General features: G+C 36.6%; 1 protein-coding gene and 1 long non-coding RNA gene across 2 annotated transcripts in view; one reads left to right on the top strand and one right to left on the bottom strand.

Annotated features, from left to right (window-relative positions):
* Positions 1-21,099, bottom strand: part of AVEN (apoptosis and caspase activation inhibitor) — a 204,098-nt gene that overhangs the window by 74,022 nt on the left and 108,977 nt on the right. The gene's annotated exons all lie outside the window — the stretch shown is intronic.
* Positions 1,668-8,388, top strand: LOC116421542. Its single transcript, XR_004231945.1, has 3 exons — positions 1,668-1,952; positions 7,506-7,641; positions 7,935-8,388. It is a non-coding gene; the product is annotated as an uncharacterized LOC116421542 (long non-coding RNA).

The following is a 21,099-nucleotide window of genomic DNA, read 5'->3' as shown; positions in this document are numbered from 1 at the left end:
GTCAGGGAGTTAAATAAGGTCTAGTTGCAGTGCGAGGGTAGGGAGTTAAATGAGGTCTAATGGCGGTGCAAGAGTCCCCTGTAAAGGAATTTATAGACCCGAAAACCTAGATTGATAAAAGAAGTTTATTATGGGGACTGGAAGTAAGGTTAAAGTATAGTTAGTAAAAGGTGTTAGGTAAAGAGAAGAGGGCACCAGAAACAATATGTGGGCAGAAGCTCCTTGGGATGCCAAGCATGGTATAGCTGGCATGTATGGAACCTCTGCAAAGAGAGGATTTTAGTTTGGCTCGTTTTTTGTTGTTGTTGTTGTTGTTGTTGTTGTTTTTTGGTTTTTGGTTTTTTTTTAGTTTGGCTCTTTTTATGAGAGATTTAGCTAAAGGGACCTGTGGGTGGAGTCCCAGGTTGGCTCAGATCCGATGGGGGCTATAAGAGCCCAAGTTGGTTCAGATCCCTGGGGCTGGGACAAGCCCAGATTTCCTATTAGAATTCAAAAAGGTGCTTTTGACCAGAATTTGTGAATCAAAGGTCCTAGCTTCTTGAATTGATAATGCATCAGCCAGGAAGGGCTGGGAGTAATCTGAATCACAAAATCAAATTGAAAGGAACACAAATCAGTTTCTTAAAAGGACCACAACCCAATTCAAAAGGAGAGAGGAAGGGAGAGAGGGAGGGAGAAAGAAGAGAGCACAGTACTTATACTGTGAACAGGTTTTTTTAAATGCAGATTTCTTTCAGAATTCTTTATATAAAGTCAAATTTGCATAATACTAACTTATGTAAAACAAGAACTGTCTGTAACTTGGTCATTTCCCACATAGCCAAAATACACTGTATGCAATGTCTAGTTTGTATTCTCCAAACACTCAATGAACATCAAATGGTCTGGTTTATTGTTAATACAACCTCTTCATAACCAAGAAAATTGAAGATTAAGTAATTTGCTGAAACAGACACAGTTAATCAAGAACCAGGAAGCAAAAAGTTCTTTAGATAAATGTAGAAGGGGGAAAGTATCCAAAACATAGTAAGATATAAACTGGAAAAATGCCAGAACCACTGATTTTTTTTAAAAAAGATTTATAATAGGGAAGAAGGGAAATGGAAAGGAATAAAAAATATCAATGTCTCCCCAAATCTAAAGCTAGCCAAGACAAGCACCGATATTTTTGTACTAGTGGTTCAATTTTCAGAATAAAAGGAGCAACCCATTCACTCCAGCCCAATTCTAGTCCTATGTGAGCATCTAGTTTGTTGTATAGGCATTAAATTTAACAACATTTCACTGTAACTAAGGCCTTTAAATGAAAGAGACAAAGACCATCATCTTTTCCCTTTAATTATACAGTAGAGCATTCTACGATTACTGCCAATCTAAGGTCACTTAAAATGATATGCTCCAGGAATTAAGTGGAATCTAGAAATGAGAAGAGAAAGCAAATATAACAAGGTCACTTATTTTTTATTGAAAATTACCTGTATACTTTTTGTTTTAAAACAGACATTACTAACTTCCTCCAATTTTTTCACACCCTAAGGCTGAAATAATGATTGCCATCCCAAAAGAAGAAAATGTGACTTTCCTTAAGGCCAACCTCTGCCACACTCCTCATAATGAATTATGAAGTTACAATGGAAGCACAAATTACAAAATACTATCTGTCTTTCATTCCCACAGCCTCTGCCATTTTGACATCTGGGGCCAGGGGGAAATCTCACAGATTCTGGGGAATCAAGTAATAAACATAGTCACTTACTCCAATATCTTAATGATCCAAATGACCCAGACAACGCTAGGGGTACCTTCTACTATAGTAAAGTTTATCACTGAGCTAAAATAGTTTGGCTACAGCTAAGAAAACATCAGGGAAAAGAAGTCAGATTGCTTCCCTTCACTACAGCTTTATGAAATCTGAAAGAAGATATACCAATCAAAAAGAACTCTCCACCAAGGTAACTGGCTATATTCTAAAACTTAGAACTCAAACTCATGTGGTACTCAGAACTTCTTTGAGTGCCAGCTTCCTAGGGACACCCAAAGCACCTGAAATGCTGTAACTATATGCTTCTACTCAAGCTGAGAAGCAAAAGTTAGCAAAGCAATAGGAGAAATCTGAAGTAAGAATGATCATGACAAAAGAATACCCATTCAGTTTAAACTGCTCTCTCCAGACATACTGATTAACAATCTCTTAGTTGCAAAATCTAATCGTTTTGAGAAATGCAAATTAAAACAACTCTAAAGTACTACCTTACACATCTCAAATTAGCTAAAATAACAGGAAAAGATAATGATAAATGTTGGAGCAGATGTGACACTAATGCATTCTTGGTGGAGTTGTGAACTGATTCAACCATTCTGGAGAGCAATTCAGAACTATGCTCAAAGGAATAGTTGTTTTAATTTTGCATTTGTGGTTTTCTAAGTCAATATATGGCCTATAGGGATCTGATTTTATGTGAATTTAACATTACTGACTACAGAATTTATACAATGAAAAAGATTCTACAAAATTAAGCAGTTCAACTAAGAACCCAAAACAAGTAATCCCTCCTAACAATGCAAAATTAGAATCTATTTTGACTACAAACTAAAGTTTTCAAGCATGGAGAAATCTAATAGGATGACTAACTATACTTTACTAATCTTTTCAAATCTAGCTCAAAATAATCCTCAACAAATGTTACACACATGTGTGCTGAGTCAGTCTAAATGACTCCATTGTTTCCATGTCCAGTTTTGCTTCTCTTCATGATACATGCTAGACATTCTGTAGGGAAAGGGAGTATATACTTTGATCCCATCCTTTTTGTTCTTTGTAGTACCTATTATTTGGCCCATAGGTACATGAGCTTTCATCATATCTTCTTATCTCTTCCCTATATTGAGGTTGTAAGGGAGGAGCTAAGAGATTATCCCATCCCCTTTCAGAACTGTGCACATCTCTGGATTGTCCTTCCCTTATTACAAATCCATCTATAACAACAGCACAAGGATTGAATTTGGTGTTCTGAAGCTCTCAACACCTTGTGGTCTTTGGGTGCTTAATAAGTCCCTGGGAACTTTCTCCCTCTGAGTTTCCTTATTATTGAGGGAAAGACCCAAACAAAGATTTTCTCTTAAAAACATCAATTCAATTTTATTGCTAAGGATTAAGCAGCAGGTGATAAATGGGAAATGCAATGTCCCTAAATATACAATGAAACTCATCATTTTAATCTTCACATTTGGAAGAAGGGAAAAATATGACAACAAAAAAGGCATTAAACTACACTGGGTCTAAATCATTAATATCTAATAACAGAGTCTGACAACAATCCAAGTGTGAATTATAATCATCTACAACTATTGCTAAAAAGAAGCAACAAAAAGTCTATAGATTTTACATTTATTTTCTGTGGGAAAGTTATCAGTGCTTTTTTAGTCACCATTTTAAAAACATTTTCACTGGGGAGATAAGCATCCATCATTTACTCCATTTGTACATTATGCTCCATTAAAATTGCCTAGTTAATTCCCCGCTCCTCCAAAGAGTTCAAACTGAAATGCTATTTCTTATTTGTTTTTGTGTGACTCTCAAATAGAGGTTCAGGGAAGACTGTCATAGACTAATGCAAAAGTAAGAAATTCAGCTCTTGCTTCCTGACAGGAAGAGCTGATTAAAAAAGGTTCTTCCCAATATACAAGAATTAGGCAGGTACCTTGTTGTGCCTTGAAAAGATAAAACAGGAGAGAGAAAGTATCATTAAGTTTCAGGTATATGTCACATATAGATACTATCATGGGCAGCTAGGTGACTAAGAAGATAGAATGTCAGCCGTGGAGTCAGGAAGATTCAACTCCCTGAGTTCAAATCTATCCTCAGTCATTTACTAGCTGTGTGATCCTGAGCAGGTTATTTTACCCTGTTTGCTTCATGTGTAAAATGAGCCAGAGAAGAAAATGATAGACCACTACGGTATCTTTGCCAAGAAAACCCAGTTTTGGGTCATGAAGAATTGGACACAACTGAAATAGTTGAACAACAACATGGATACTAACAAAGAGCCACTTCATTCTACATTTGAGAAAAAGGGAATAAAAAAGGCACAAATTTTCAGAATACATTTAAAACAATTTCAGAAAAGTCAACGAGTTTCACAAACACATGTCAATCAGAAATAAGAGCGTATTACTGTAACTAGTAGAAATTGTGGTAGTATTCTGCAAAGACTACTTAAATAAAAACTGATAGCTCTACACCTGACAAAGTTTTTTAAAAATTTTACAGGATTAAATGTATTATTATTAATACTAAATAAAATTAATTATATAATTTATGCTATAATTTCTTTATTCTCTATAACAGATACATTTATCAATAGCTAAAAGCATCAAAGTGCTATCATACTAAAAGTATGTTATATATGTTAAATGTATTGAAGTTTTTATTTAGACTCATAGCCTCTGTCAAATTTTCCAACTTTTAACTATTATATTAAAAAATATTGCAGTGGACAAAATAGACATTACTTTTCATGTCAAAATATGTGGTGAGTTTTTAATGTTGAAGAAGAGTAGGAATAAAATGACAGATGGAAATGATGGAAGGAAGAAATTTATCCCCTGAGGCCATCACACTATTTGCCTATAAGGTTCCTATCAAGTCAATGCATGGAAGGTCTAAGTTCTGAAGGAATGAGTAGCAGCACCGTTGAGAGGAGGAGAGAACAGAAAGAACAAGGCCAGGCACTGTGCTAAGTGCTTTACAAATTTATCCATTTTATCCTTACAATAACTCTGGGAGATAAGTGCTATTGCTATACCCATTGTACAACATGATTTGTAACTGTGGCAAATCATAGTTAATTGACTTACCTAGGGTCATTCAGCCTTGAAGTGTGGCTGCATTGAAAATTAGTTGTTTTTGGATCTAAACCCACTTCTTTGTCCACTTAGCAATATAGTTACCTAAAGGGTATAAAGGGCAGCTTTCAATAGCCTTGCTAGGAAGCAGTAACCAAATTCATCAGAAAATAATGGAGTAATAGATTCAGCCAGGGTTGTGGACCGTGTTGACTAGTCTTAAGTCCAGTAAAAAAAATTTTTTTTGTTTAAAGAACATTTCCAAATTAAAAGGTAGGTCACTATAAAACACTCAACGTTATTATATATAATTTCAATTCAATTTTCCTAGCTATTTATTCATGCTGAAAGGCAATGCAGCACAGTAAGGCAAGTCCTAAACTTGGAATCAAAGGCCCAAAGTCTATCTCTTAGTTTTGTCACTTGCTTGATGCCCAGGTGATTCTGGAATAATAATTTCACATCTCTTAACCTCAGTTTATCCATCTATAAAAGGAAAAGATTTGAAATCCATACCAGCCACATATAAATATGGAGGTGGATAGCACCTTTAGCTAAGTAAAGTTCTTCTAACCTTTCCTCTAAAGGAGGTGATCCAAAAAACAAAACAATAAATAAAAATGAACGATAAAGAACTAAACAAGGATAAGTTACTTACAATCTGATAGGCAGATATTAAACATGTGTTCTCTCGGAACTCTGTCATCATCAGGGGTCTTAGATGGAATCTAATTATATTGAAGTTTTGGAAAAGGTTCTGTTATAGTTTGATTATCTTAAGAGAAGAATGAAAAGGGAGAGGAAGAAGAATATACTAAAAAGAAAGGGAAAAGATGCTAAGGAAAATTTTCTCACATAATCAAAATGCTTAAGTTGAAGGTACTGATACTTGAATCTAGCTCATCTGAACTACTCATACACAGAGTTAAGTACAAAAAGACATTTCACTCAAGAAAGACAGGAAGGAAAGGGGGAGAAAGAGGGTAAATAGATTACAGAAGGGATTAGTCCTAAACAAAATAAACTCTAAGAGACTACAGAAATATTTATAGCTCTTTTTGAAATAGCAAAGTATGGGAATCTGAGTGAGTGTGCATAAATTAAAGAATGGCTGAACAAATTATGGTATATGAATGTGGTAGAATACTATTGTGCTGTAAGAAATGATGAAGGGGAAGGTTTCAGGAAAAACCTGGAATGATCTAAAATCATCTGATATAGAATGACATGAATAAAACCAGGAAAACAATTTATACACAGACGACAATATGGTAAAAACAAAGAACTTTGAAAGAATTAGGAACCAGCATAATAGGCAACCATAATTTAAGAGGATTAATGAAGAAACATGCTATATACATCTGATGGAGAAATGAAGGATTCAGAGGACAGAATGATATATATGTTATTTTGTAATGCTGGAGAAACTGAAGCAAGATAGAGATTAGAAATTATTTAATAATTTGTTTAAAAGGGCGAGATTTACTGGGACCAAATGGATCCATGGTTTGGTCCCAAAGCTGACTGAGACTATGGTCTCCAAGAATCCAGCAAATAATGTGAGTTCTGAATGACATATATACACATCATTCAGACTCAGGGGGTAGATTGAGGCAGGGACGAAGTCAGGATACTGAGATTGGGAATAGGCCTCTGACAGGATGGGCTAAGCCATCGGAGAGGGGGATGCCATAATAGGGGAAGGTACCTCAGACATGGGGAGAGGCATCTTGATAAGACGCTATCTGACATTCTGATAGCTTGGGATGGGGAGAGGCATTCTGATATTCTAAAACATAAGATCTTTTATCCTTATCAGATATTCTGATTAAGAGGGAGGGGAGGTTTCACAGAACTGAGCAGATAATTATAAATTGAAGCAGAACAATTAGGGAACCTGAGTCTGGACAATAAAAGAGAACTGTGGCATAACAATTTAATTAATTAAAGACACATTTGGATATAGTTGATGCAAAATTTTAGTTAATTGTATACATGCTTGTAACAAAGGTTTTGTTTTTCTTTTATTTATGATGGGGAGAGGGGGCAATGGGATGGGGAGGGAGGGAGAAAAGGTAGATTTCTGCTGATTGAAAATATGTGTAAATCCAAATGTATACATATACATATTTGGGGGAAAAAAACTAAGCTTGCAACATGAAACAAAAATATTTTGAGTATAATAACTAAATGCAATAAATTTTTCCTCCCTACTTTTCAGTAAAAAGGTGCAAAGGACAGATATAAAGGTAAGAAAGGGACAATTGAACCAATACCAGATCTCCATGGAAAGGTCTGTCATTAAATCACTTTTGACCCTGATGAAGTCCCATAATTTTTCTTAGCTTTAGAAAGGTAAAATGAAAGGGACTAGTTTGAATGATTTCTAAAATACCATCCAATTCAAAGAATCTATAATTACTATTACTAAATCTAAATCTCCTCTGTCATTTTAATATTAAAAATTTTTTTAAATGCAAAGGAGTATTGTTTGTGTTCTAGGACATAATATTCTTTTTTATGAAGTGTCTCTTGAAAAATGACTTATTTTAATATTTTCACAAATATTATAAACCTTATGTAAAATTTTCATTAAATATTAAATTCTGACTGATAACCATGGTTTGTTTGTTTTTTTTCCAATTTCCTTTCTTTTCTAGATAGATTGATTTCATTGTTTAAGATGCATCTACATCTGCCACCCATTTCTTAGGAAGAAGTTGCTTTCTACTTTCCTGGGAATACTGTCCTTTCAAAAGGCCTGTCACCAAGATTGACACAAATAATACATAATGAGTAAGTCAGCAGCTGTAATCTGAATCAGACTATGAATGCCAAATCACTTAAAGTAGCTAAAAAATTAAAAATTTAGATACTTAATTTCATTTATAGGTCTATTAATACAGATTAATCAAACATTATTTACTTAAGATTTACATAAACAAATTAGGTAATAATTTTTTCTTAAAGGCTGATAGGAAGTTATGTTAATTATTTCCATTATTAAACTGATTAAAAGCAAACATGGATTCAAGAAAACCACATTTAATTTTAAAAATATTTTACTTTATTCAATTCTTCCAAAATAGAAAGGTTAGTCTGTGACAGATCTGGAGTAGCAAGTTGCAGATATTCTTCTCCAGCAGCAGAAGACAAAGCCAATTTGAAACAGAAAAAACCACTCCTCCCAATCAGAATAATCCTGGGACAAAAGAGAATATCAATGGGAACAAAAAGAGTACTACTGGGGAGGATTACTACAGACACATTTTACAATAAAGTATGAGAACCATTGTGAACCATCTATATAATAAAACCAATATTTTGTTCCATAAAATTAAACAAATGAAATGTCTAGGTTTAAAAATCTAACATTGGGGGGAAGCATATGAGGTAATCATATATGATCATTAGTAAACAATGACTATACAAACTCTACTTTATCTTTCATATGAGTTCCCTGACCCTTTTTGTATAAGAACCAATTAAAAACTTGTAGCTGACTTATTTAAAATAAGGTGCAATGTGCAAAGGTATTGTCCAGATGCAGTTAGGTGATACTCTTAGATAGAGTAGTGGTTTTAGAGACAGGAAGACCCAAGTTAAAATTCAGATTCAGATACTTTCTAGCTGTGTGACCCTGAGCAAGTCACTTAACCTGTGTCTGCCTCCATTTCCTTAATTTTAAAATCTACTGTATAGTTTAAAGGGAAAACTAAGTATATGTATAAAATTCCTGGTACAAAGGAGAGGATTTAAAATGTGTATTCCCTTTTCTCCAAAAGAAAACACTAGTTGGATTCCACATTTCCACCAAGCAATAAATACAAGTAAAGGACTCGAAGTCAAATATGTGTGTTTTTTTAGTTATACTATACATACAAGAAGCTTCATCATAGGAAACCATTTTAGTTATACAGGAAAATCTGTATTTTTACATGCAATGATACCTTTTTAGGTGATTTTATAAAGGAATGTTATTGTTGTTTATCCTTCATTCTTGAGAATGACCATGACATCAGGGAGGTGATGCCATAATATGCAAGCCAATTAGATTTATGCAAGGTCACCAGGTTCACCTTTTCCTCCAGAACCATCTGGGTGGGTTGACCAGATATAGATCAGGATGTTATGCCACCGGTCCCTTTTAATGTCCTGACCCAGTTTCCCAATTGTCCTATTCAGTTACTCTGCCTCAGGTTATAACCTTTCCCTCTTAATGTTGATGAGATAAAGGTTTTATATCTTTAGGCTATAATCATTCATTCTTAATGTTTGACAGGATAAAGGTCTATCCATTTTAGACATCATTAGAATAGCAGTAACCTCTCCAGTACCTCCCTCCATTGTGTCATCCTAGGTGCCTCCCCCCATTAGGTTATCCCCATCTAGGTACCTCCCCCATTATGTCATTGTTCTTGTTATCCTATAAAAATCTTGCTGTCCCAATACTCAGGGCTGAATTCTTTGAGACAACAGTCTCCTTCAGCCCTGGGACCAACCATGGATCCATTTGGTCCCAGTAAATCTCTCCATTTAATAAATTATTAAATTGTTCTCTAATCTCTGTTTTGCTCAGTTTCTCTGGCATTACAAGGACAGCTGGAGATGCCTCTGCCTTTTTAAACTCAAGTCTTTAACTGGTCTCAGTTTGCCTGAGGCAACTGCTCATTCAGTGATCAAAGCTAGCTAAGAAAAAAATGAGGCAAAGAATGGAAAGGGAGGAATGAAGGAGGCAGAGAGGAAGAAAGGAAAGAAGGGGGTGAGGGAGGAAGGAAGAAAAGTAAGAGGGGGAAGGAATGAGAGAGAAGGGGAGGGAGAGAAGGGAGAAAAAGAGAGATTGGTGACTTTGAATAGCCTTCCCTCATTCAAGTCCAATTCACTTCGATTTTATGGTATCACCCTCCCTGATGCCATGGATGTCATGGTCAAAAATAAAGGAATGATTTCAGTTTAAAGAGATAGGTTAAAAGTACTCACAGCCAAAAAAGCAATAATAAATCCATATTTAAAGGCCATCATTTAAATGGTTCACCTTGAAGGAAATTAAGATGACCTTAAACATCTTTCTATATCATCAATTAGTACTTAGGTAATAGAAAGCAAGATAATATTGTTCTGTTTTTGATTTAGGGAGCTTTAGCCTCATTCTGGTTCCTCTGGATCAAATGTTAGGTTCCTCAACACCTCAATCCTACAAAAACTTGTCACTTACTCCATCATTGGACAGAAAGTCTTACTCCACAGAGTGTCCATTCAGAGAGGTTTGGGGACTCTTGATGTGATTAGAGGTCCTATCTAGTTTAAATGAAGACACAGTTGATTCTTGCCATTCATAGTAGCTATTCAACAAAGTCACTGCAAACAGTGACTCAGTGAATCAGTGAATGTTGAATCATTGCTCCTAGGGGACAATAGGGTTAGCCTCTACAGAGCCTCTAGCCACAATATTTACTTTAGCACTTTCCAGAATGGCTTTCGATATATGTTTGCAAAACTCATCTTCCTTTTTCTAAATATACCATATTGTTGATTCTTTAACACTGAACTCGTGGCCAATATTAGTATCTCACAGTTGAACAAAGCTTGCCTAACACATATTTTCTCTATATGGCACATCATAACCTCCTGGTGCTCAGGAACATTTAGACAGTAGTTCAATAATGTGCTTGGGGCAATTTTAAACAAAGAAGTTGATGGAATCTTAGCTACTGCAGCTGCTCCAATACCAATACCTTAATTCCACAAAAAGACCTTTTACCTTGCATATCTAGCTATTAATTAATTGTGGCTGCTTCAAGTCTGAATAATTTTCAACAGAATTTAGTCACTTTGAAAGAATAGCCTGAAATCAGTCCAGTGATACAAACTGAATAATCTGAATGACTGATTTGTTTTGAAGTAACCCCTTTTTCTCTTTACACCACAGATAAATCAGTGAAAAGAATCATTAACTTTTGTAACAGAATTTCTGTATTACTATATAGTATATATCACATATACTACTATATAGAACTGTAACTGTGATGATTGCGTATTTTAAAATCAGCGGGAGTCAGGAATTCAGGTTAAGGGAAAATCTTCAATCTTTATTCTTAGTAGAGGTGAAGAAGGATCGGAGGTGAAGGGGGGATCACGATAGCAATGTGTGCAGCTGAGTCAAGAAGCCAGCCAGACCAAAAGCCAGTCAGCCTTCTCTCTTTGCTCCTCTCTCCACCCCTCTGCTTCCACCCATCAAAATCGTCATTTCCTATACAACACATCAGGACTTGCACAAAGAGTGGGTGGGGCCATTCTTTCTCCAAGCATATATATTAATAGAGTATAGTCCAATTACTATTTAGCCTCATGTGCTTGGGACCTCAGTGCATCAACTCGAGCTTCAATCCATTACATGTAACAGACATTTTTTTTATGCAATCATGATCAAAGAGTGTTTAGTGCCACTTAAAAAAAAAAAAAAGAAAGAAAAGATAAGTGAAGAATTAAGAAAAAAAGGATCACAAGTAACTAGATAAATAGTCAAAGTACCATATCAGGTAAAAACACTTGGGAAAGGTGAATTTGTGTTTTAGGAAGCCCCAATCTAATGCCTAGACTTCTTGGAGGGGAGGAGGTACAGACAATCTCAAATATCCAAGAATCAGATTATCAGACAGCCAAAATGTAACAAAAAGGTTTACGAATCAAAAGTATTTCTTCCATTTCAAGTCATATGTAACTTTAAAAATAATTCTCTCACAAGAGTGGTAAAAGGTTCAAAAAGAATCTAAAAGTGAGAATAAAATAATTTAAATCCAGTTCAAAATAATACTTGGAGTAGGGGGTGGGAGGTGGGGAACCACTTTAAAGAATAACAGAGGCTATTAATAAGTAATTTCCAAATGTAACTGTTAGAAGTTCTGTTCAACACAAGCTATTCTGACAAAAGGTACCAAAGAAAATCAGTGCTATGGAACATAGATGTTTAATCTATCAAACATTTTCAGAAAGAAAAATCAATGTCACAAAATGATAATTAATGAAAGGAAAGGGCGGGGGGGGGGGAGAAATACTTATTTTTCAGCCCTTCTTTTCTTAGACTCAAAGACAAGTATAATAAAATATCTCAGTTTCATAATTAAAGGCAGTTATTAATTTCCATATAAGGATAAAAAATGTTTTCAATCATCTCTCTGAAATATTTCATCTGTGAATATTCCTTAAGACATTAATCTTCAGTACCGCTGTCACCATGCTGATTCAAAAACAAGCTAAAAGATCTAAAATTTTTTAAGAAAAAAATTATTATTTGATAAAAACTATTGAGAAAACTGGACAACAGGATGACAGAAACTAAATATAGACCAACATCTCATACCATATAACAAGACAAGGTCAAAATGAGTTCATGATTTAGATATAAAGGGTGATTACACAAATTAAGAGAGCATATAATAGTTTACCTGTCAGATCTGCAGAAAGGGAAGAATTTGCAACCAGAGAAAATAGAGACTACATTACAAAATGTAAAATAAATCATCTTCATTATAAAATTTTAAAGTTTTTGCACAAACAAAACCAATGCAACTAAAATTAAAAGAGCAGAAAACTCTAGAAGATGGGGGAATTTGCAACAACTATATCTGATAAAGGCCTCACTTCTCACTATGTATGGAGAATAAAAGTTATGAATCATTTCCCACTTGATTCAAATTAAAACAACTCTGAGGTACCATCTCAGACCTATCATATTGACTAATATGACCCAAAAAAAAGAAATATTAAGGATGTTGGAGGGGATCTAAGAAAAGGGGGACACTAATGCACTGATGATGGAATTGTAAATTGATTTGACTGTTCTGGAGAGGAATTTGGAGCTATAAAACTGTGTACACTCTTTGATCCTGCAACAACACTGCATATATGTATATCTCAAAGACACCCTCCCAAAAAAAAGGAAAATCACCTATTTATACAAAAATATCTATGATGGCTTTTTTGTGATTGCTAAAAATTAGAAATCAAAAGGGATGCTCATTAATTGGGAGAAGAGCTAAACAAGTTGTGGCATATAATTGTGATGGAATATTATAGTGCTATAAGAAATGACAAGTCAGATAGTTTCAAAAAAATGTGGAAAGACCTACATGAACTGATGCAAAAAGAAGTGAACAGAACTAGGAGACCATTGTAAACACTAGTAGCAATGCTGTGAATGCCTTAGCTATTCTCAGAAATACAATGACCCAAGACAATCTCAAAGAACTAATGATGAAATATATCATTCCCTCCAGAGAAAGAATTGATATTGTTTGAATACAGACTGAAGCATACTATTTTCCACTTCATTTCATTATTTTTCCTTTATTTGAATTTCTTGTACAAAATGACAAATAGGGATTTTTTTACATGACTACACATATATAACCTATATCTGATTACTTACCATATCTCAAGGGAATGGAAGGAAGAGAAAGGGATAGAGTGACAGAATTTAAAACTAAAAACTAAAAAAAAAAAAAGTTACAATTGTTTTAGCACGTAATTGAGAAAAATAAATTAATAATAATAATTTTTTTTAAATGTCTTCCTCTTTCCATATGCCAACAAGAGGCCCAAAAACTTTCCTCTCACCATCCCAGTCTTCATTGCCCAGTTCCTACCAGGTGCCAGACAACAACTCTTAGTGAGATGCTGACCTCTCTCTCTGCCTTAGGTACTCCAGATCCTCACTCTTTTACAAAGTTCCAGCCCACACTTCTTTCACAACACTCATTTGTCTCACTGTCTGTCCTGTCATTTTCCCTAAGGTTTACCAGGCTTTATTATATGACTTGCTCATTTGCCAGCTTTGGGGGCTTATTACAGGATATTTTCTGTTTATGAGGGGTCTCTCCCATGCCAAATCCTTGGGCAGACACTCTCAGGAGAGTTCTCCGTTATAGCTTTTTCTCCACTCAGAAACTCCTGCTCCCATTGGGTAAATTCCCAGAGAGACATTCGGACAAAACAAAAATCAAAGCAAGGCTCCAGACCGGGCTAACCAAGATAAGAGAATTAATTTGACTCAGGAGATAACCCAGGGGAGAAAAGTTTAGAATGAATTACTTAAGTTGGGTATACAACCCAGATAAGCAAGAAAACGTGAGGCAGGGGACTCTAAGACTGCAGTCTATAAGTGTGCTCTCCATTTGGCAATGGTGAGCAGCCTGACTGACTCTAAGTGGTTCAAGTTCATATGAGTGCTCCCATTTATTTCCCTTTGATAAGATCAGGTGAGTCCTCCCTCAAAAGGGACAAGATACTGTGAACAGTGGGAAAGGAACAAGCTAAGGTAGATGGCTCTAAAAACCTACCTCATGTCCCTGAAGATAGCTCTTTAGGAAACAGATTTTAAGAATTGGAATCAAGTACCAAAATACATAGGAAAGGACAAAAGGAAAATGATTCAATACTATTGTTTTGTTTGGGCAGGTGTTCTGCTCAGAGGTTTATCTTCTGGCCAAAGTATGAAACCCCCAGGGCTGGTGTGCCAACAATGGACTCTGTATGTCACTTAATATTGAGGAAAAAATGTGCAGTCTTGATGTTGCCAGCTGCAGGACAATTAGTACTGAAGGAGGAGGAAAAGGAGCCAAAGAGACCCCACCTTTGAGACGCCCTTGTGGATCACACCACTCCACCGCTGTGGCTCTTCACCTCCACCACAGGGAGGAGCCAAGAAGGGAACGCAATTGACTTAGAATCACCAACTATTTCCTCTCCTCATGGTTCTCTTCAGAGGAAACTTAAGCAGATCTTAAAAGATCAAATGAACTTTCCATTCCCCACAAAGACTTAGAGGTCCCACTTGGCCAGAAAGGAATCAGGTTTGTGAATGCTTCCTGAGCAGCATAGAGAGCATAGAGAAACCATATAAAGCCAGCAACAAGCAGATCTCCTGAAAAACTATGCAGGGTTTATCATACCTTCTGTGCAGCTGTGGGCTGATTTGCAGCAGGCTCACCACTCTTCCCTCACTAAGGTTGAGAATAGGACGTGCTGACCTATTAATTCAAAGAAGTGCTGTTAGCACAAGGATGTAATAAATCTGGTCACCTATATGAGCATGTAAGCATTAAGAAAATGTGTTTGATATAAACTCAAGATAACCCTGGTGATGAATGCATGTAAAAGAAACAAGGCATGAATGATACCACCACTTTGGGTAGACTTTGTTACTAATTTGTGGTCAGATATAAATAAAAAGCTCCAGAAGCAAGAGGGTTGGCAAACTAAGCCTTTAGATGAACTGTTAGAGATGGCTCAGAAAGTGTACATGGCCAGAGGGGACTGAAGAGAAAAAGGAAAGAGACAAGAATTCTCAGATCTGTTACAGTCCCTCAAACAGGAAGAGCTGACTAAAGTTATGCTTCAGACAGTGCAAACAGTTGCAAGGTCTGTAATGGGAAATCAAGGGCGATTTGGTGGAAGGAAGGGACGAGGAGCTTTTTGTCCCAAATCCTAGTCAGCAGGAGATTCAGAAAAAAGAAGGAGAGTGGGCCACCCAGGGTGAACCCTGGTCTGAGGACCAGAAGGACATATGAAGGATTGTCCACAGAGGAAGCAAGAGCAAAAGATCTCCTTTATGGAACTGGAAGACCAGAGTTGTCAGGAATTCATTGAAAGAACCTACCCAAAGTCCCTGATAAATTTAAGGGTGGACCAGACAAGGAAGAATTAGTTTTCTTGATAGATATAGGGCCTACTACATCTTCTATAACTCAATTACCCTGAGAGTCCTGATTGTCCAAAGAAACTCTCTTAATTTGGGGTATAAAAGGAGAAAATCTTATTGTACCTCTCAATGAAGTTTTGGAACTAGAGTGGGTTCCAGTGTTGACCCTGTGGAAATTTGCAGAACTGAGTGTAAACTTGTTAGGAAGAGATTTGATTACCAAATTGCCTATCCAATTGATATCACAAGGGACTCAGATTATACACAGAAGAATGTTGTTATTGAAAGAGATGAAGAAAACAGAATTAATCCCAAAGTTTGGTCAGCTTCATAATAGAAGGCAAACAAATGTATCCCCCATAAGAATCAGATAAAGGATCTAAGCATGGTGGTCAAGGTCAGATCTCCTTTTAATACCCCAATCCCAGGGATTAGTAATTTATTCATAGATGGATCCCTCTTGAGTGATGGAAGAAAAAAGGAGAAATGGATATGCTATAATTAATGAGACAGGAGTGCTATAAATGAAGCTAGGGCATTGCCCAAAACATGGTCCATGCAAATCTATGAACTTTATGCGCTCATTTCAAGCCCTGAAGTTAGAATGAAGGGAATATTTATACTGATTCTAAGCATGCCTGGGGAATGGTACATGTGTTTGGAAAAATTTGGGAAGAGAGAGGTATGGTCAATAGCAAGAGCAAAGAACTAGTTCATACCACATTGTTATTACAAGTCTTGAAAACCCTCTTACTATCTGAGACCATTGCCATTGTACACATGAATGGGCAATAACCTGGTCAGTCCTTTGAAGCTAGAGGAAACTGCCTTACAGATAAGGGAACAAGGAGGTCAGGGAATGAGGAACTTAAATGGGCTGATCCTCTGTCGGTCTTGATTCCCTCTTTTCCCTCGGAGTCTAACCATTCCAACTTTGTCAGAAGAAGAGAAATGATGGGTCCAAGAGCTGGGAGCCCAGGAGCACTATAATGGTAAATGGTACCTTCCTGATCATTGGAATGTGTTGAATAAGGCAAATATGAGCCAGATTTTATAGCGGCTTTTCCAGAACAGCCACTGGGACATCCAAAACCTCTGTAATACACTCTTAACCTGGTTCATATCTCCTGGCCTGTATACTCTTACATATCAACTGGTAAATGGCTGCCTTGTTTGTCAAATTCCCTGGGAATTAGACCTTTTCAGAGTATACAGGTGGACTTTACAGAGCTGCCTTTGGTAGGTCACCTCAAATACTTGCTTCTTGTAAGAATCATCTAACCTCATGAGTAATGGACAGGTAGTGAAGGAAATCACCAAATCCCATGACCCAAGCTAGTGCTACGAGCATTAGTAAGATCTCACTAGGAACAAATTATTCCCAGATATGAAATGGTGAAGAAGATAGACTTGGACCAGGGGATTCACTTTACCTTTTTTCAATTCTCCAGTCCCTGGCATAGGCCTTGGATATTTCTTGGGAGTTTCATACAGCTTAGCATCCTCTTTCCTTGGGTGAGGTGGAAAGAATGGCTCTAGCTCTGATCCACCTCAGAATTAGGACCAATCTCTGGAAGAATACTGATTGGATATCCTTATCCTGGAAGAGGAGAGGGAAACTGGAATCCCATTTTTGACAGGTAGAGACAATTTCCTCAGGAATTATGTGCATTCTCTGGCAAAACATCTGACTGTGTTCAGAATAAAGGACTGATGACTCAGACTTCCCGGTACACAAATTTCAACCTGGAGACTAGGTGCTGATCTGGATGTAGAAAGAGGAAAACTCACTCCCTCTTGGGAGGGACCTTTCTTGCTGACATCAGACACTACTGTCAGGATCAAGGAGAAAGGTTGGACCCACCACATATGGGCCAAAAGACCAGTTACTGTTGCCATGGAGTAGACTGTGGACTCAAACTATCCTGGCATTTTAAAGTTAGAACTGAGGTGATTTCCTCCTACCAGATGGATACATGAGCCTTGAGGGCATGTGTGGAAGATCAGTGATCTGTTTCTTTTAGCATTTCTTTTGTTGCTAATTTTCATGACAGGCATCTTTATTTGTGAAAGGTTACCTATTTCAGTTACTGGGGATGCAAATGGTTGGGGTGATGGGTGGCCCCCAGAAAGGTTCATCCAGAACTATGGCCCAGTCACAGGCCCAGAATGGGAGCTGGGGATACAGACCCCCTTACATGCTGAATAGGATCATGAGACTCCAGGCTGTGGTCAAAATAATTACTAATTAGATGGCAAAGACTGGATTTGTTAGCAGACCAGGCCACTCACACTAGAGAAACTACCTGTTGGCTGAAGAAGATGGGGTTTGTAGGAAATTAAATCCATCCACTTGCTATGTGAAAATTAATGGTAATGAACAGGTAATGAAAGAAATCACTAAAGACTTCAGAAAAGTGGCCCAATTGTCACCATTTAATACCTCTTGGTGGTCTTGGTCTGGAGGCAGCTGATAGAAAGAGTCGCATACTCCCTGTATGCCTCCTCTGTGTGACACAGCTTATCACAAGGGTAGTACAGACATCACAGGCCAGAATGGTAAGATTGAACAATTGGAAAGGGAAGGTCCAGTTAGACTTGGAGTATTAAAGGGACAGGGAAGGACCCCAGTAGAAAAAAAAAAGGACAAACCAGATTCAGGAATGGAGACTGAAGACAAGATAGTTGAGAAAAAATATCAAGTATGGTGTGAGAGGTCTTCAAAGGCTAATAAATAAAGAGAGGCACTAAATGGGAAAACTGAGTGAAGACCCCTCATAAAACTGTGACCCCAACCTATGCCTTAGTTATAACTTGAGTAACATCTTGTGCTATCTTAGGCTATCTAAGGCCTTCTCTTCTCCCTTTCCTTTTTGCCACATCAGCATTAAGTTTCTAATATAATAAAGAGTGTTTCACTGGCTGGTATCATTAGCTTCTTTGTTCCTAGTCTCTGTTAGATTTTTAGTTTTTGGGTAGACTTCCAGTCAATGGGAAAAAAGTTCAGAAGGGCTGGGGAATTCCGTACTAGGGCTATAGAACCTACTCTCTGTAATATATACTCTGCACTCATCCACTCATGACACCTTGTTGGCTGGGAGGTGCCTTTTCTTGGGAGATTGTAATAAATTCTTTTGTTTTCTACCTTGAGAGTCTAGTTTCAATTTGGGTAGGGGGCATCACCTAAGTCCACCCTGAGACTCTGGAAAAAGGCTGATACTTTCAAGGCAGCATACTCCACTTGAAATGAGATTATAATCAAGTTTCTCCCTCCATCAAACCTATATTTGCCTATGAAATGTCTACATTTTTCTTCTATTCTGTCATCATGAGCCAAACAAAAACCAATCCAATCAACTTTTTATAAAAGATTTTCAATCTGGAAAATCACTATCGTGTCTTCCTTAGATCTTCTCTTTTCCAGGTTAACCATCCCTACTTCCTTCAACTAGTTCTGACAATTAATTCACTTAAGTTACTTCTCTTATAGGACAAGAAGTTTATGAGATGGGAATGTGTGAAAAGGAACAATTTAATTTTTCATTAATCTATGAAATTACCCAATAGTCCTCTCCAAAATACAATCCTCTTAAAACAACTACTTATGCTCACAGATCTTTATTACTGTTAAAGTTTAGTTGATTCATAACGTTTTTTTTTTTTTTATTTTTGTTCAGTCACATCTGATTCCACATAACTCCATAAACTTTGTTCATAGGAGTTTTCTTGGCAAAGTGATTTGTCATTTTCTTCCCTAGTGGGTACCATTTTAGAAATGAGGAACTGAGGGAAACAGATGTTAGAGACTTTCCCAGAGTCACATAGATATTGTTATAGGTCAGATTTTGTACCAAGATCTTCCCAATTGCCAGCCAAGTGCTCAATTCACTGAAATACTCGGCTACAGTACTATTAAACTGGAATGTAATGATTTCTAATATTATGAAAACAGACAGTATCTATAAAAACATCTTTTTTTCTTTTTAAGTCTTACTTCAAAAATTATTAATTAATATATCTGTGATCATACATTTTTTCATAAAAAGTAATGTTATGGCCAAAGGATATGAACAGACAATTTTCAGATGAAGAAACAAACTATTTCTAGTGATATGAAAAGGTACTGCAAATCACTATTGATAGAGAAATGCAAATTAAGATAACTCTGACATACCATTACACACCTCTCAGATTGCTAAAATGACAGGAAAAGATAATGACAAATGTTGGAGGGGATGTGGGGAAACTGGGACACTGATACATAGTTGGTGGAGTTGTGAACGGATCCAACCATTCTGGAAAGCAATCTGGAACTATGTTCAAAAAGTTATCAATTCGGTAAGAAATGACCAACAGGATGGTTTCATTAAGGCCTGGAGAGACTTACACGAACTGATGCTGAGTGAAATGAGCAGGACCAGGAGATCATTATATACTTCAACAACAATACTATATGATGGACATGGCCATCTTCAGCAATGAGATGAACCAAATCAGTTCCAATGGAGCAGTAATGAACTGAACCAGCTACACCCAGCGAAAGAACTCTGGGAGATGACTAAGAATCATTACATTGAATTCCCAATCCCTATATTTTTACCCGTCTGTATTTTTTATTTCCTTCACAGGCAAATTGTACAATATTTCAGAGTCCAATTCTTTTTGTACAGCAAAATAATGGTTTGGTCATGTATACTTATTGTGTATTTAATTTATACTTTAACATATTTAACATGTATTGGTCATTCTGCCATCTAGAGGAGGGGCTGGGGGGAAGGAGGAGAAAAATTGGAACAAAAGGTTTGGCAATTGTCAATGCTGTAAAACTACCCATGCATATAACTTGTAAATAAAAAGCTATAAAAAAATTTTTTTTAAGTTATCAAACTGTGTATACCCTTTGACGCAACAGTGTTTCTACTGGGCTTGTATCCCAAAGAGATCTTAAAGAAGGAAAAGGCACCCATATGTGCAAAAATGTTTGTGGCAGCCCTTTTTGTACTGGCAAGAAACTGGAAACTGAATGCCCATCAACTGGAGAATGGCTGAATAAACTATGGTATAGGAAAGTAATGGAATATTATTGTTCTGTAAGAAATGACCACCAGGATGATTTCAGAGAGACCTGAAGAGACTTACATGAATTGATACTAAGTGAAATGAGCACATGGCAACAACAAGACTATATGATGATCAATTCTGATGGATGTGGCTCTCTTCAACAATGAATTGATTCAGACCAGTTTCAATTGTTCAGTAATGAAGAGAGCCATCTACAATAATGGAGAGGATAGTGGGAGCTGAGTATGGACCACAACATAGCATTTTCACTCTCTTTCTGATATTGTTTGCTTGCATTTTTGTTTTACTTCTAAGGTTTTTTTCCTTTTTAGATCCAATTTTTCTTGTGCAGCAAGATAACTGTATGGATATGTATACACATATTGGATTTAACATATATTTTAACATATATTGGGACACCTGCCGTGTAGGGGAAGGGGTAGGAGGAAGGAGGGGAAAATTTGGAACAAAAGGTTTTTCAAGGGTCAGTGTTG

The sequence above is a fragment of the Sarcophilus harrisii genome, chromosome 2 (genome assembly GCF_902635505.1).
Source record: "Sarcophilus harrisii chromosome 2, mSarHar1.11, whole genome shotgun sequence".
In the NCBI taxonomy this organism is placed as follows: Eukaryota; Metazoa; Chordata; class Mammalia; order Dasyuromorphia; family Dasyuridae; genus Sarcophilus; species Sarcophilus harrisii.
The sequence above is the reverse complement of the archived record's forward strand: the minus strand, read 5'-3'. Positions and strand labels throughout refer to the sequence as shown.